This window comes from Balaenoptera borealis, assembly GCF_965194805.1.
Source record: "Balaenoptera borealis genome assembly, chromosome: 19".
Lineage (NCBI taxonomy): Eukaryota > Metazoa > Chordata > Mammalia > Artiodactyla > Balaenopteridae > Balaenoptera > Balaenoptera borealis.
In genome coordinates this window covers 14,789,762-14,807,490 of record NC_138878.1, presented here as the reverse complement: position 1 = coordinate 14,807,490, position 17,729 = coordinate 14,789,762, and the positions used below count along the sequence as shown (strand labels likewise).

At 47.9% G+C, this 17,729-nt stretch overlaps 1 protein-coding gene across 3 annotated transcripts in view; it reads left to right on the top strand.

Annotated features, from left to right (window-relative positions):
• The window catches only part of ZFHX3 (zinc finger homeobox 3), a 423,800-nt gene that overhangs the window by 294,284 nt on the left and 111,787 nt on the right, over positions 1 to 17,729 (top strand). The window lies entirely within an intron of this gene.

The window sequence follows — 17,729 nt, the reverse complement described above, 5'->3', positions numbered from 1 at the left end:
GAAAGCCTCCCAAATTAGCATCATCGGAGAATTTAATTAACTTGCTGTTTACTAACCCTCTCCTTTCAAGATAATTAATGAGGATGTGAAGTGACACTGGGTCCGACACCGCTCCCGGTGGCACCTACCCGGGCGGGCCCCGTGGGGTGGCCATCTCCCTCTTGTTTACCTTTAGCTGCGTGGCCACACTAGGTGCAGGTACAGATGGCAAATGTTTGCTCAAAACCAGGCTTTCCTGCCTCACCTTTTATCCACCCGTTTTTCTGCCTTGTTAATTAAACAAAGCCTCATTTTACTTAGAATGGAATGCTTATTTTTGTGTGTGTTATTCCCTAGACAAGAGTCTACATTACTGGGCTTGAAATTAACTAGCTGAGAGAGTCAAGTATTACAGTTCCCTTTTGTTTCTGTGAAGGTGCCAGCATAGCATCTCCCTGCCCCCAACTTTCTCTTTAATCCAGGAAGGAAGAGGTTATTCTCCACCTAGAATTCAGTGCTGTCCCTGGAACCTTCCAAGACGTTGGAAGTGTTCTATATGTTCTCTCACGTGGCAGCCACTAGCCACGTGTGGCTATGAGCACTTGAAACGTGGCCTGCGTGGCTGAGGAACGGAACTTTAAATTTTATTGAAATTAATTCAAATGGGTGTCATCACAAGCGGCTAATGGCTACCATATTGGACCACCACTCTTTGATCTGCCTGGGCTTATCTGTGGCAGATCTGAAATTCCTGGCAGTTTCTGTAGCCTCCCAAGCAGCTTTCTTCTCTGACGGAGAAGGTAAACTGATTTCTCCATCACATTCGGCAAGCTGTGATTAGGAAGGTAAGTTTTCCGAGGGAAAAAGATGTTACTTTCTAAATCCACATGTAAATGACTTGGATTATCCGTGTCACTGAGCGCTTCATTCATGCAGTTAATTGAGAATTGACAGTGTCCTTTTCCCTCAATTACTTCCTGATAGTTCCATGTGTTACAATGGGAGGAACATGGAGCTGTTTTCAAATAGCTATGTTAATGTCCTCATTAATTTTACCTTTTCCTACCAATTAACAAATATTAACTCCTGTGGCAGAACTAAGTTGGCTTCCCTCACGAAGCCACATTCATCCTGAACACCCTTATCGCCCGAGCGCGCTGTAGCTCAGCTTTTCGCCTTCGGTTTTGTGGTCTGCCGCTCCAGCAGAGGCGCTGGTTTTCAGGGGGATCTTTGCACTGGGTTATTCACAGTGTAGCACAGTGTGGCGTCACCAACGCCAATCCAGGATGAGACGACCTGGGGTCGACTTGCACGGCCCCCACTCACAAGCCCCATTCTCTTTTACACATGGCACAGCCCAGTGGAGACCAACCCAGGTGCCCACGGGGGCTGCGCAGGCATCGTACATGGGTGCTAGTGCTGCTTGGACAGCACCTGCCCCATCTTATCCAGATAACTGTAAAACAGAGTCTGAAAATCTCAGTTGCATGGGAAAGTCACAGATTTTAAAGTGTTAGTCATGAATCAAGAATTTTTTAAAACTCCAAGAATTTTGCAGCTCATACCCACAGTCTCCCCAGTTGCTGCCAGTTTGTCATCTTCGGCGTAACTCTCTCCTCTGTCCACGAGACAGTGAAGAAAGGCATCTGTATCCCCTTAATTTCACAAGGTAGTTGTGAGAATCAGTTGAAATAATGAAGGACCAAACCCTTTGAAGTCTCTATAAGGCTACATAAACATAGATGGTGTTACTGAGAGCATGTTTAAATATTTTATTTCTCTAAATCCAGACTTCTTGATCACTCATTGTTGGATGTCAGAATCATTGCCGGCATCCTCCTTTTAAGAGATGCTTAGGAAAGAGAAGCGTGGTGTGCAGGATGATACACAGGAACGATCATGACCTGATTTTTCACCTTTTCGTTTTGCTCCCTGGCTCTTTAAACATGGATTATTTTCATCTGCTAGAGGGCACAGAGGACACCTGCATTTTTATTGTCATTAGCAATTCCGTCATTAGTTTGCTTAAAAGTTGAATCAGTTACAGGTATTGTTTAGTTCTGAATAAATGTATAACCTTAACTCTCACTCATGCGGCATTGTTCACGGTGGTTGTAGACTGAGATGTGGAACTTGAGAACGGGTACCGCCAACTACAGAGCACATTTACACGCAAGTTCTTACGTTCAAATGCCTGAAAACAAGGATGAAGCTTAACTGTTCTGGAGTGATTTCATAATTCTGAGTTAAATGGTACTTGAATTACTACTGACCTACTGACCTTCAGTTTGAAACAGTTTACTTTTATAACAAGTTTGCATGTCTGGCTCTTACTGAGTTTTGACAAGTTGGAAGGAACTTATTTTGCTTAACAAAGTGTGTGTGTGTGTGTGTGTGTGTGTGTGTGTGTGTGTGTGTGTGTGTGTTCGTTCTCCCCTCTTCACTGATATTCTGAATGATTGGGTAAATTTTTCTCAAAGTTTTACATCAGGGCTTAGCACATGGCTACTAGATGGAAAAAATCCAGCCAGTTATTTGTTTTTATAAATAAAGTTTTATTGGAACACAGTCCATCATTGCTTTTGTGCTCTGGTGGCAGGGTTAGGCAGTGGTGACAGACCAGATGGCCCTCAGCCTAAAATATTTACTGTCCAGATATTTAGAGAAAAAGTTGGCTGACAGCTGGTCTAGATGATAGAAATATGTCTTTTAAGAGGTTGTATTTTTATGAATTCTGGGGAAATTGTGGACTAAGAAATTATTCTCGCCCCAGTCCACCCTTAAAAATGCAGTTGTCAGCTCTGTCGGCTCTGGTGTATTTCTGTGATCTTAAGAAGTTGCTTATCAGGATGCAATGACCCTGGTTTCATGGTAACTAAACCTGCATCAGCTTCCTGCTAATGTACTGCTAGTCATTTTATTCAGTAGACTGAGTAGCTTTCAGTGTTTCTATGGGAAGGACACTGCTCGTTAACGGATATGTTCAGCCTTCAGTTTAGCTAAAATCTGAATGCTTTCTCAACCTGAAACAGTGGGCATTATTCTAAATGTTAAGTAATATAGCTCTCCACAAAGACAGAGTGCTTCCCAGGCATTACAAGCTGTGCGCCCTCGTCATTCCTCACCGAAATGCTGTGAAGTAGGTTCTTCGTGTTGCCATCCAGATTTTATCACTGAAGCGGGAAAGGGTGACTCGCTGAAGGTCACATAATAACAAAGCCCACTGGCAATTCGTGTCATCTCGTGAGTCATGTTGGCGCTGGGGAATGCAGCTGACACCAGTGGGACTCACACCCGGGGCTAGCCAGTCCTCCTAACCGGTTTCTCCCCGGCAGAACCGATGATTTCATTAGCGAGGTAAGTGAACGGGTGATCCAGTAATTAATTCGTCGTTGTCTAGACTTAGGACCCCAGTGAAATCAGATGGTGGGGAAGGCTTGCTGAGTCTTCAGGTGCCCCCTCCAACCGATGCTCATCACCCAACGTTTTTTCTTTTAATTCTGCCTGACCATTTATGAAGTACATTCACATTGATTTACTCTCTGGATCCTCAACGGCCCCGCATCGTGTGGCAACCTTATTCCACGTTACACTTGAGGAGGGGGCGCGGTGTCAGAGCCCCCTCTCCCTCGCATGGCTCCCAACTCCCAAGCCTGTGTTCTCGCTGCGGGATGACCTCACTGCTGGGCATGCGGTATGGGGCGCACGGTCCCTGCCTTCGGGGGCCTTACAGTCTCGGGGGGGGGAATATGCCACGTACGTAAAGCCGATGACCGTCGCTCAGGGTTTCAGACGTGCCGTGAGATGGAGGCTTTGAGTTCAGAGGAGAAAGAATCACCGTGGACAGAAATAGGGGCGGAGATGTGATGCTCAGAAAGGGAAGTAGGATCTGGCTGAGCTGGGAGGGAAGTGTGCCCGGGAGGGAGTGGCGTGACCCAGTATCGCACACGCGCGTGCGCACACGCACACAGACACGCACACGCGCCCGAGAAGCCACTGAGGGACTGAGTCAGTAGGCAGCCGAGCTGGCTGGAGATGGGTGTGGTGCAGCGGAGGAGAGGGTGAGAAGATGCCCTGGTGGAGGACCTTTCTCACCTACAGAGAACGATGGAAACAATGTTTAGAGAAGATTTGTAATCTCTCTCATTGTTGTGAAGGAAACAGGAAGCAGGAACGTGGATAGACAAACGGGAAATGAATGAGTCCAAAGGTGGAAGAAAGACCGCTGTAAAAATATGTCTCACCACAAACCGGACTGGCTGTTGGTTCCTCTGGCCTCATGTTATTATAGAGTAATCTGGAAAGGTCATTGAAAAATTTGTATTTTAATACTCTCAGCCTTTAAAGCACCTGCTAAAAAGAGTATCTATAGTCTGTATGAATACAGAGTAGCTTCCTGGATTTGAGATTCCACAAAGATGCCACCTAACAAATTGAGGTGTGAATGAGTGGCCGTATCCTAATACTGTGGCCCCAGGAGGCAACTGCAGGCCGGTTTATATCCAGATGTCACCATGCCCCCATCACACAGTCCCTACTAACATGCGCAGTGCGTGCCAGAGCATCCTGGTGCCCCAAGGCTGGCAGGATCTCAGCCATCCTCTCCCTAGTCCTGCCTTTCTCCAGCATCCTCTAGACCCGCCTTAAACCCCATCATGCTGCTCAAAGAAATTTCCCCAGTTTTCAATTTTATAGATGCAGTTTTCTGAAACTTGGATTTCACTGAGGAAGATCCCTCATGGTTCTCCAGCAGGTTTTGTTAACCATCAGTCTGTCCAGGATGAAACTGTGCCTCCAGCAGGTCTTCTACAGTGGGTCCTTCCCACCTCACAGTGGTTCTTGGATGTGGAAATGGGGAAAGGATGTGTTGGTCAGTGTGGGCTGGTTGATGAAAACCCTCCGTGTATTTCACCATTTAAAAATACGATTAAAAAAATACATCTCACTGACTGCCCTCAGAGCCACATTCTGTTGGGAGGTTGAGAGCAGAACTGGGAGATGGTATCCCTGGACCAAGGGTCCAGGGTCTTGGAAGACCCTGGGGAGGGTCTGTCGTAAGTGGGACCAGCCAGTCAGAAGGCTGGCGAGCCCAGAGCTTGGGCATAAACCGGAAGGGGAGGGGGGCACAGCTGGGTGTTCAGCTTCTGAGCCCGTGTGGAGAATGGTTCCTTCCTCGCAGGTCCCAGAACTTGAAAATTGATGAAAGTGTAAGACGTAACCAGTTCCTTGGGGTCCAGATAGCAGCAGTTCTCAGCATATAGGAGGACAGGAAACTCGGGAAGAACATAAAGATGTATGTGTCTGTGTGTTTGTTTAAAAAAAAAAAAAAGTCCTAATCCTGATTCTTCAAATCTGGAGACAGTCCAGCTGCTCTGTCGTGCATCCTGGGGGTGCCACTCGGCCACCTCCTCCAGATGTCCGAGCACTGTCACGTCACTCCGTTGTCTCTCGTAGGATCTTATATTTAGAGCTAAACTATGTACTCAGTTGTTTTCATCTACGGAGGCGCGGTGGACACTTGTGAGCTCGTCCTCAGAGTTCTCATGGCCGAGTTACTCCCCCTGCGAGGCATCTGCCCTGTGTGCTCTCCACCCGCGTCTTCTGTGATCGTAGGTGTTCTAGCTGTTTCTCAGTGTCTTCAAGTCTTGCAGCTATTTGTCAGTTTAATAGTAAAAGAACTCTCGTAAAAGAGGATAGCGATGTTAAACCCATGTAAATACAGCAAGGGATGTAGACGAAATGGAGGCTAGAACGACAGTGACCGACTAAGCTGGCCTCTGGCTGGGAGACATTTGGCTGATTTGGAGGGAGGACGGCCCTTTTGCGATCCATATACTGAAATAACGAAGTCACTAAATACAGCCATTTATAGTCACTATCTCCTGCCAAAAACCCTTATTTAAACGAGCGGCGTATATTAGCAAACGTATTTGTTCCCTCAGCCCCAGCGTCCCATCTGGGTCATCAAGGACTGCAGAGCCCCGTGTGGAAGTCCAGGGAAGCATTTCCTGAAAAGAATGACTCACGGTGGGCTTGGGTGGGATCACCTGTGCTCTGCCATCCCAGAGGCGAGGAGACGGGGTTCTGGCTCAGGGGTGATGGGGAAAGACTTCAGGCCGAGGCGCTATCTGCCTCCTCTGGTGGCTGTGCAGCCTTTTAGCAGGTGGAGAGGGTGTTGGGGAGAGTTTCCAGGCAGGAGAGGCGCCGAGACCAGAAAGACGAGGGTTGGTGGTTGAGGTGGCAACTGCCAGCCGTCTAGTTGTATGTGGGGCATGGCGTGGAGTGGAGGGTTGAAATCTGAGATGGAGGAAGGGGATTGGACTCAATTAGCTAGGTCTTGAGTGGCCAGCTGAAGACTGAGAGCAGCAGTGGGGCATTAGAGGAGATTGTTTGTTTAGACTTTCAGCCGGCCATCGCTCAGTACCTGCTGTGGGTTGGGAGCTCTGCCCAGAACCGAGATAGAAAGTTGTCCCCACCTGTGAGGTGCTGTCGACAGTGTGGCGGAGGAGCAGGGGGCGGTTTGAACCACAGTGAGATGAGTACAGTGTGGACCCTGCTCCTGGCGGTTTGCCGGCCCAGAGGAGGGAGAGGTGGAGCTGGGAGCTGGGAAGGGCTTTGGAGAAGGAGTGGCCTGGGAGCGGGGACTTTGCACAAGGGAGGGATCTGATCTCTAGCTGTATATTTATTTTCTTTTATTCTGCTCATCCCCATACCTTTAAAAAGACTGTTATTCTCATTTTACTTCATTCACATTATGCAACTGTTAACTTTTGAAATTCAGTAGTGTGACCCACTCCGTGATCTTTTCCAACTAATAAAATGGAGTTTTCAGATGGGTCTCATTCCTTTGGTTTCATTATTCCCAGAGGTCTTGCATTCTGGAGCAGATGGGTGGTGGGCCCTGATGCAAACCTCAGGGAACATAGAGGTTTTATAGATATATCTTGGGCACTGAACTGTTTCTGATCCAGAAAGGACCAACTTGCTAACTTACTCATCCTCTAAGACGGTGGTTGTCAAATGAGCTTGCATCGGAAGCGTCAAATGAGCTCGGCCTGCACCCTCGAGGCTCCCGTAGACCTGGACAGGGTCTGAAAGGTTCCTAGGAAGTGCTGACGCTGTTGGTCCAGGGCCCACACTTTGGGAACCCCTGCTCTGTCTAAGCCATGCAGCCACTGGGAAAAGGCACTGCTGTATTCTTGGTGGAATGTTCCTTTACATGACCCTTTCTTAAGGACTTCCCCAGTGGGCTGTCTTCCTAGCCAGTCACAGCAGGAACAAGGGTGCAGACACGCAGTGCCCTCCAAGGGAGAAAAGATGGCTCTCCAGACTCCCCAGGAGCCCTCCAGGTTATCCTCATGGGAATTCAAACTCCTGCAGAGCCTGTGCAAATTGCAAAGATGCTGGGACGGGTGAAGTGGGATTCTAGACTCTTTTTTTTTAAATTAATTTTTTAATCTTTGGTTGCATTGGGTCTTCGTTGCTGTGCACAGGCTTTCTCTAGTTGTGGCGAGCAGGGGCTACTCTTCGTTGAGGAGCATGGGCTTCTCACTGCGGTGGCTTCTCTTGTTGCGGAGCATGGGCTCTAGGTGGGTGGGCTCAGTAGTTGTGGCGCATGGGCTTAGTTGCTCCTCGGCATGTGGGATCTTCCCAGGCCAGGGCTCGAACCCGTGTCCCCTGCGTTGGCAGGCGGATTCTTAATCTCTGCGCCACCAGGGAAGCCCTGGGATTCTAGACTCTTGACTTTCCTCCTCCTTGTCTGTGAGGGCTCACCCATTCTCAGGAACAAAACTCGATCTCAATAGCTGACATCACCTGTGAAGAGTAGCAGATTTGTTCTTGTCCGGCTTCAGTCCGTGGCCCCCCATTGTGGCTGTCAGAAACCAAGATTCAGCCTGGTCTCCCTTCTCTCCTTCTGTGAGAGGCCCCTCTTGTAGTCTGGAAACGGGGTGGGGGGGATGAGGGCCCTAATAGTGACAGCCCACGGGAAACCAGCAGACACCCAGAGATCCCCCAGCTCAACGGGTGCTCCCGTGCTTTGAGCTCACACCCATTGGAATGATTAATTGATGTCCTCCTCTCTGCTGGACAATTAAGGAAAGCAGGAGAAGGAGGGAAAAGTCTTCAGTTGGACCTAATTTGGCACCATATTGTTTTCTGTTAATCTATTTTGTTTTCTGTCCGTCTGTCCCCTGGGACGGGTGCCTTGCTGCTTGCTGAAGCATGCATAACTAATGTCCTCATTAAGGGCTGATCTGTTTATCAGGGCCATGCGAGGAAGCCAGCCTGCCAAACCTAGGTGCAAGCAGGGGGCTGTTACCTCCCTCTGGGCCTTAGCCCCACCTCATTAAGCTGGTCCGGGCTATTGATTGGGAGCCTGTGTTTGGAAGAGTCTTACTTACTCCATGCATTATCTTGACAGATTGATCAGACCTGATTGAGAACCTCTTAAAGGAACGAACAGCTGTAATGGGAAAGTTGGACTCTGTCATCCGTTAGGATGATTCTGGGAGCAAGAAGAACAAGTCTGACATCTTGGAGCAATTGTATTTACAATTAACATGGCTGAAAACGATTGCCTCTATTGATCCCCCCTTCCTGCAATTACAGCCCCATTGTTTACATTCCAGCACTTCAGTTATAAAAAGGAAATTCAATAATTATTGCATTATTTAAAGTTAAAGTGCCACAGAGTTTGCTGGCTACGCTTGCTGGTTGATTTAACGTTCAGTAAAATCCATGCTGAGCTCTCCATCTTGAGGCCGAACAGTATCGGCTTTTAATGAGACTTAAAAAGGGGGGGAAGGAGAGCAAAACCTAGTGTACAGGGTGTTTGTCTGGGTTATTTATGGGGGGGGGAGTGGAAACCTGAAAGCAGGGCAGAGAAACTAGCCGTGTCATCTTTCGCAAAACTGTGTCCCCTCTCACCACGTGGCCGTCCACTCTGCAGCCAGCCGTCTCCTGGTCTCTCGGCTCCACTTCCTCAAAGAAGCATTTTTCTCTTTCTACTCTCTCGGTCCCTTGTCCCCCTCCCACAAGTAACTTATCTTCCTCAACCTTCAACAAAATCCAGATAATTTAAGGAGAAAGGGTGAAATGTCTTATCAGCCAGAATGAGCGACATCAAAGGCATTTGTTTAGAGGGAATTTTTCTCTCGTGCCTGGTCACTTTCCCATTTTCTGTTTCAAGGGAAGAAATGAAATAAAAATTAAGCCCCTCTTACGAGGAAGAAATCAGCCCTGTGCGTGCCCGCTGCCCCCTGCCCATCTCATGCTGGCGGCCCGTGTTCTTCTCTCATAATGAAGGTGATGAGGGTATTAGAGCTTGAGCTTGAGCTCGTGGGAGCTCAAGAGAAACCTCCAGGTTGGAGCCCCAAGTTCATGCTCTCAGCAGCAGCAGCGAGAAAGTTCAAGAGCATGGGGGGAATTTTAAAGACCATTTTATTTTTCTCATATTTGGTGGAAGCTCTCCCATGGGCTCGGTTCCAGCGAGACATCTGGATAGGTGCGCTCAGCAGGGTGCAGGGCTCACAAGGAAAAAGTGATGCCTCATGCCTCGCCATCAAGAGTCACGCCTTCAGCCACAGCCCCACGAAATTTTAGACTGCAGGTGTGAAAGGGGAGAGGAAGATGAACAGAGCCAGTTCCGACTTTCATGAAGTATCTGGAGCAGGCCAGTAGCAGGCAGCTGCTTCCGAGTGACTTTTTCATTAAAGGGGTAAATTCTTGTGTGCAGGCGTTGCATGATGTATCGAGTGCAGTTTGCTAGAATCTGAAATACTCTTTGGGAAAAGGCGGGCAGTTCGGAAGTGTTAGGCCTTGGAAATTTTCCTTTGTACGGGGGAATGTCTCCATGTATTCTGACTTAGGTCTCTGTTCTGTGGCAGTTGCTGTCCAAAGCAGCTGTTCTCAGAGTGTGATCCCAGACCAGGGGCATCAGCATCCCGCCAGGAAGATTGTTAGAAGTGCAAATTCTCCATCCTTACCCCAGACCCGGTGAATCAGAAACCCCTGGGGTGGGCCCGACACTCTGCGGCATGACGCACCCCCCCCCCCCCCCAACCAGGTGCTTCTGATGCACGCTCCAGTTAGAGGACCGCTGAGCTGGAACACATCTGCATCATTAACCACCAAGCCCATGGCGGTGTACCTGCCAGTCAGAGGTGAGGAAGCAAAATCTGGTCTCAAGGTAGAGAGATGATGCCTGTGCCAGATATTCAGGTAGTCCTTCACACCTTCTGAGTGATCTTCACGTTTGTTTGCTCATGTGGTTTTTAAAATTGCCTCCAAGGAAGACAGGGCAAGTATAAACATCTGTATTTTACAGATGAAGTAACACACCTGTTTTGACCACCAGACAAGTATGTTTTTCCTGCTGTGTTGACTGTCATGGGGTTGGAGATACAAATAAGCAAATCCTTCAGAGCGGATTTGGGGAATCGGCGCCATGTCTGCAGCCTTTTCAGCAAAGTTCTCCTTTCCTGGTTCTCACCTGGGATGTTGGCAGATGTGATAAAAGAGCAAGGGTTCTGATTTTCATTATATTGACACCTCGCGGGCAGAGAGATCCAGAGAGAACAGATGGGGTTCTGTGGCAAGGACATGGACCTGGGGTGTGATCCTGGCTCTGCCTGCACCAGCTGCACGACTTGGGCAAGGGACTTAAAATAAAAATTAAGCACCTCTTGTAAGGAAGAAGTCGGTCCCGTGTGTGTGCAATTTCCCCTCTATTTTATAATTTCTGTGCATCGCAGTTTCTTTATTGTCAACGAGGGATTCTTCTTTGGCCTTGGGGGGTGGTGTGGGGGGGGTGGTTCCCAGGGAGGGGGCAGGATAGATTGGTCATAAGGAGGGAAATGTCAAATAGGTAAATTCAGTAGACATTCATTTCTATTCCTAATCCCCAAAGCTTAACTAGTTTGAAAGATAATGATAGTAATAATAATAGCCTTGTTGATTCTGAAGGCAAGCCGTACATCAGGCACTGTATTACACACTTCGTATGAGTTATCCCGTTGACCTCTCCCAGTGGTGCTATGAGGAGCTTCTGTTATTGTTCCAACATTGCAGATGAGGCAACGGAGGCCCACCCCGTGTGTGTAGTTTGCTGAAGGGAGCACAGAGGGAGGGTTTTCCCTGGCCTGCCTTAGTCCAGAGTTCACCTTAAACCACAGTTATGACAACAGTGTGACATGGAGTTGAATGAGGACCAGCTTGAGTAGCATATATATGGCGGCCTTTGTTTTGTGTGGGGACTTATACCTGTGAGAGCTGGAAAGTAGCGTAAGGGAAGAAGCACATCTTAATGAACTCACTGTTACCAGTGCCCTTGGAGAAGGGCTGATCTTCAGATCCAGGGAGCTTTGGGTAGTTCCTGGAGGATAGTCAGTTTGATGTTAGCCTTGTGGGACCTGCTTGATTGTTTTCCCCACCACATACCTCCGTTGGCTTCCGAGTTTATGTAGATGCTCATTTGACCGTCGTGGAAACTAGCCCTTATTTTGCTTGAGACCTCAGGCTCCGATGGGCCCTTTCCTTAGGGAGGACTCCTACACACCTTATCAGCTTCCTCTCTGTGTATAGTTACGCCACACTCCTTTCTGGAGTTTTCCCAACAGAGGGAAATGAAATCTGTTAGGGATGGCATCAACATTCCACAGGAGTCCATGCTTGTATTTTTCTAGAAAAGATTTCAAAGCCAAGGCCGATACAACCTATAGATTGCAGATTTATGCTTATTTTTTCCATAGAACTTACTATACTTCTGTCAAGGAACATTCATCTTGAGACTTTTGAATGAGGAAATATCATTCATGCAAGCGAGGAGATGCAGGGCTAGAAAGTCTTGACTCTGGCCTTGGAGCTCGGATGCTGAGAGCAAACAGTCATGGCTTGTTCCAGGACGTGAGGAGACTGGCCTAGAAACTGGAAAATAGGTCAGAGCAACGCAAATGGATTGATCTAAGGGAATATTTTTACTTCCTTTCACGTTCCCTTGTAAATGGTGGTTGGGGCTTATATCTTACGCTGTCTGCTGGGCTCCTGCAGTGAAATAGGACTAAATTAACAGGTGCCGAGGATGAGGGCATGAGTGGGTGAAAAGCCAACATGAAACAGAGAATACGTATATATTTAGGTTGACCTTCCGGAAGCTTTCCTAAGAATGCGACATTAAATTTGGAACTGTAACACAACCCCTGATTAAAAAAATTAACCACCCCCATTCTGGATTGCATTACACCTGAAACAATTTCTTTTTTAGGCATTCAAAGTGAATACCCGGGTCTGGAGAGTCCCGTGTTCCAGAACGCACCCCGTGGTCATTGCAGTGTAGCTGGGCAGCCGTGGGCCTGGCCTCCAGGCCTGGGTTCCTGTCCTGTTTCTTCCATGCTCTGTGGGACCTTGGGGGCAAGGAGTCACATGACTTCTTGGAGCTTTGGGTTTCTCCAAGGACAGGAGCCAAACGCTGCCCACGTCAGGGTGTCATGAGAAAATTAAATGTGTGAAGGTGCTTCCTCAGCAGTAAATGCCATGCATGGGTATGATGGTGAATTAACACCTGCTTCCTTCCTCCTTATTTCATCTTACTGGGTAATTAGCAGCTTCGCTCTGGACCCTCATCTTCCTGTTCCTTCTCACTGGAAGTGTTGGTGAGACTTTCATAGTCCTCACCCCAAGCCCCGGGCTTGCTGTGGTTAACAGTTTTTTCCCTCCAGAGGCCTGATGCAACAGCAGCCTGTTGCACTGGGGACCTCTGTTTTATGGATTGAGAGGCTCTTCTCCCTGCCTGTGCCGGGTTGCACTTCCGAGCTCCACAGGCGTGTCAGGGGCCTTTTTGGACGCCCGCCGTGGGGCTTCCTCTCTGTGATGCGGGAGGTGTCTGGTCTGCCGCTTGCCCGGAGGGGCGCCTGGGAGCTGCTTTACCCCGTCAGGGAGCTTTGCTGTTTGCTTTGCCCTCCGTCCGAGTACAGTTGCGTTGTATCCATGGGAGGATGTGGTGAGCGGGGTGGGCGTTCGTGTGTTCATTGTAACAGTTATTATTCCCCGAGGAACCTTCGTTTGTGAATCGTGTGTTTTCATTTGTGAGTGTGCGTGTGTGTGTGTGTGTGTCAGAGTGTACTTTGTCCATTTCTCCTTTAAAGGGGAGGCTTTGACAAAACCTGATCAATATTTTGCATTCCATGCATGAAGAACCAGATGTTAGAAGTTTCCTATTGTTGGGGAGGAGGAGGGAGCCGGGGCCCCTCCAGATTTATAGAAATCAATGTCCTCTGACAGAACTTGGTTAGTTTTCCTGGGAAACAAGTAACAGGAACACATTTTTTTGATTTTCACGATGAATTATTTTCTAACAAGAGCCCTCTTTTCGTCTCTTGGACTTTCATGCGTTGGCCAGGGTGGGCGAGCCCAACATGTTCATGGGGTGGAATCCCACAAATAACGCGGGCTGGCTCCTTTCCTTTCTTTTTTAATTATTAATTTGCTTTTTGCACTCGGCCTCACGTGCCAGGCCTATTATTCAAGGCACCTCTTGTTGTATTGAGGTCTTTTCTTTTCCAAGTTCTTCCCTCGGAACCAGACCCAGAAGGGAAGACGTGGGACATTGGATGTTTCCATGTCAGCCGCACAGGAGTGTCGCCTGCCAGCTAAACCAGGACAGGACGAGCGTTTTAAATTATAAATGCTCCGACAGGATCAGACAGATGGACAGGAAAGGGTCCCTGACCAGTGTGAGGGAGCCCCGCTTGCTCATTTCCAGCACAGGTGCTGCCCACCTAGTGTGTGTGAATCCAGTTGCTACTCGATTGCTGTGAGGACAGTCTGTTTTCTGCCGCACGGTGGTCAGTTGGAGAAGTTGGAGTTTGTTGGGCTCTTTCTCCGTTTCCATTTATGAGTCACACTGGATACTTATTCCCTTCTTGTGGGTCCTTGTACTTCTCTGAGCTTTCAGGAAGTAAATCCTCTTGCCACGTGTAGAAGTTTCTTTTGGTGGAAACAACAGTACACTTGCAGTTCATATGACCCAGTGTTTTGCAGGCACTTTAAAAAACAGCCAGTGAGATTGGGGGAAAACAAGGAAACCCTAGGCGGTTCAGGGTTCACGGTTATAGGAGAGGCTGGCTGAACCGAGTGAGTTTGGTTGGACCTTGGTTGCTACTCTTCTTTAGCTGGGTAGATCTCCCTTTCTTGATTTACTAGTTGGTCCTGCTTATTCATTATTCATTGGTGGGTAGATGTTGATTTTTCTTGAGTGAGCCAGTGATTTTCACCGGTCCAGCTGGAGGGTGTATTCTCACAATGGTATTCACACTAAAGGGGTGCCCTCCTTATATCCCTTGGCCTGTCTGCCAAGTCACCACCATCACTGCCTTATTACCTGCAGGGTCATGCCCTAGGGTAGGGCATAGTCTCTCTCTGTGTGTGTGTGTGTGTGTGTGTGTGTGTGTGTGTGTGTGTGTATGTGTATGTGTTTACATAGTGTCTCATGTGTTGTAGATGCCTAGAATTGAACCAAAACCAAACCCTGCTTGATGGGCTCAGTGGCCAGTTTTCTTTGGGTCCACGTGTAGCACACTAACCACAGTTGAAGTTATTGTTCTGTTTTCTTTTTTCAACTGCACACCTGACCCAGTAGAGGTGAGCAGTTAAGAATCTTGAGCACAGAGTAAAGAAATAAATGGAAAAAGCCAAACAAGACCTGGGTCCTCTTTCCCAAGGATGGGCAGCCTTTGTGAGGGGGAGAGTGTTGGGGGAGTCCAGTGTCTGCGTGGGAGAAGAATTTCCTGCCTGCAGAGGAGAGCAAGAACTCTGAAAGGAGGCAGGCAGCTCCTCCACTGAGTGTTCCACTGGGATTTGTGCCTTGGTGGATTCTCCATATATTACAGTGAATTTAATTAAATACATTGTGATCCCAATTGAGGGTATTCTAATTAGCTGGAACAGGAACAAATCATTCTCCCTCTTTCTCCAGATGAAAACATCTACTCTCTTCTGCAGGGAAAGCATGTCCTTGGCTGACTGGCTTGCCCCGTAGAGTCCCCATCGGCCTCTGCAGCCCCATCCCCTCCTGCTGCGTCTTATTAGGCAGGTTCCAAGGGTGGAATTCTGGGGATGGGCCAGGGCATCTTGGGAAGGAGAGGGTGCCTGGCCAACAAGGTCAGGGCATTGACCCACTCAAGACCTGGGAAATGACCAGATGGTGTGGAGAAGGTCACAGAAGTCAGGACCGAGGACCCCGCTGCTCGCTTTGGGCCCCCGTTTGCTGGAGATTGGACAGCCTGAGAATTACCGAGCTTACAAGATGTGGTGAGAACAGGAGCTGTCACATGCAGGTAGACCTCAAGAGACTCCAGTTGTGAGTGGAAGTTTGGGTTGGGTATAATAACCTTTATAAGCAGGTGTTTCCTAGGATGGAAAAATAGTTTATTCTGGATTTTTGTGTGTATGTCTTGAAGAATGAACTTGAAGTGCAAAAGCTAGTTTGGAATTTTGAATTATGCTTCTGTGCAAGTCTCTAAGAGAGGACCCTAAATGTTCCCTGCACTGGGATCAGTGGGAAAGGCCGTGGCTCTGTTTTCCGCATTTCCTTTTATTCTTTTCTCTACCATTTGTAGCATGTAACCATTTCCCTTCCAAAATGGTTCTCACATGGCAGACAGAAGAATTCCTGGTGGCAGTAGAGACTGCCGCTGACCACCATGAGTCAAGTGTAGTGGTTTGGGGACATCATCCTTACACAGTTATTTTTTAAACAGGAGTCCCCAGTATCATGTTTATTTTAGTTCAGGATTTATACAGCCCTGTCACCCAGGAACCCATGGATTTGAGGACAAAATACATCTGACATCCGACAACTCCCATCCAACACTTTTTGGCCATGTTATTCTCTCTTCTGGCTCAGAGACTGGAAACCCCAGCTGTTTGGAAAAGAACCCTCACATCCATATTAAAATTTTATGTTTAAGATTCAGAGCTTTAGTGCAAGGAAGTCCTGTTTCATGGGAAAGTAATGAGAATTTGGGGTTAGGGCATTAATGGTACTTGCTCTGATTTCATAGTTCATGATACCACCAAAATCCCTCGACAGAGCTTACTGCTTTAGATGCCATGGGTATTTTCCCTGTTATCTTTCATTCAGTCAGTTTTTGTTGAAACTTTAATAAATGTCATTCTTTTGGTCTTAGTGATCCAAGACAGCAGTTTCTGGCTCCTGTACAAGTTTCCCGTTCCTCAATCCCAAGCCAAACTCTTGCTCCCAGGAATATCCTGGTGCAGTTTTTGGCTTTCGGGGGTCCCTGTGGAGAAGTCGGGGAGAAAGAGCATGGACGAGCGCATCATTTTCCTTTCCACCTAGCCCCTCAGACTCTCCTTCTCCCCAGGGTTGCAGCCTCCAGAAAACGTTGCTTTGGTGCTTTCCATACTCCTGAAATCCTCTGTGAGGAGCCTTATGTCAGAGGCAGCAAACTGAAGATAAACGATTAAAAAAAAAATCAGCTCAAATTTATTTCAAGAAAAGTAGCTTTATATTTTCAGTTGTTATAATTTGACAGTTAACACTGAGCTTGCTAGTTCTTCAAACTCCTTCTGGTTGTGATTGTTCTAGGACAGCTAGTACGGGGCCGGGGCAGGGAGGGAGGATATTGCTTTGTTCCAAGGTTCTGCACTTGAGTGTGTTAAATCACCCATTTCGAGGACAGAAGGGATTGTTCTCTCTTGGTACCGGTGAAGCCCTTCACTCTGTTATCTGCAAGTTGGCCCCAGAGCAAAAGTTATTATAGTAGTGTAGTTTTTCTACAGCACTCTATTGTTGCATTCGTATTTCCTCTTCCAACGAGGTCCAAACGTGCTTCTGGAATGTTCACACTTTTTCCGTGAACATAGGATGTGTGCATGTGAGCACGTGAGCTTCAGAGCCGTGTCATCCAATAGGAAGTGCTGCTAGGGCCACTCTGGTATTTTCAGTATTAGGCAGAGTGCAGGACATTCTGACTGCTGTGCTTTCTGAGTGTCTCACCATACAGTGTGGACAAGAAAGATATCCAAGCAGGACCAGAAACAGTTATGAGGCATGGGCATCAAATAGAGCAAGTATGGTCAGAAATGAGAGGGGCCGGACAAAGACGTCCTGAGGCATTTATCGTGTACTCTGTGTGGTCCCTTGGGCCAGGCTCTGGGGACTAGAGGTGGGGATGAAGGTGAGGAGAAAGAGGGATGGACAGGTGGAAACATGAGCCCATAAAATACATTATCTGAACTTTCTCCTCCAGAAGGATGCTGGGGGATGTGAGACCCAGCTTCTAGTTCTCTCTCCCACTGACTAGCTGGGGTTACCTTGGGTCAACCACTTAAACTTTTTGGAATTGTTTCTCCTGCTTTATGTGCACCCAATAGAAAAGTTCCCTCTTCCCCTAAAATGAACCATTTGGAATGAAGAAGGCGGCCTTCCTATACCAGGAGTGTGTCAGTTCCCTAATTGCTAATAAAAAGGGTCCATAGCTTTCAGCTATATTCTCAAAGAGGCCCCGAAGGGATGTGCACATTGTGCTTGGGTAATCTTTAAGCCTTCTCCTCAATGCAGAAGTCTGGAGTCGGCTAACTGTTTTCCATGGCCTCCACTGTCTTGTGCATCAGACTTTATTCCTGTGTGTGCCTGCTTCCTGCCAGCTCCGGGGCTTCTGTGTTCTGAAATCAGAGTACTGTGTTGACACAAACACAACACAGAGTGTAATTTTGACCACCTGAGCACTAAG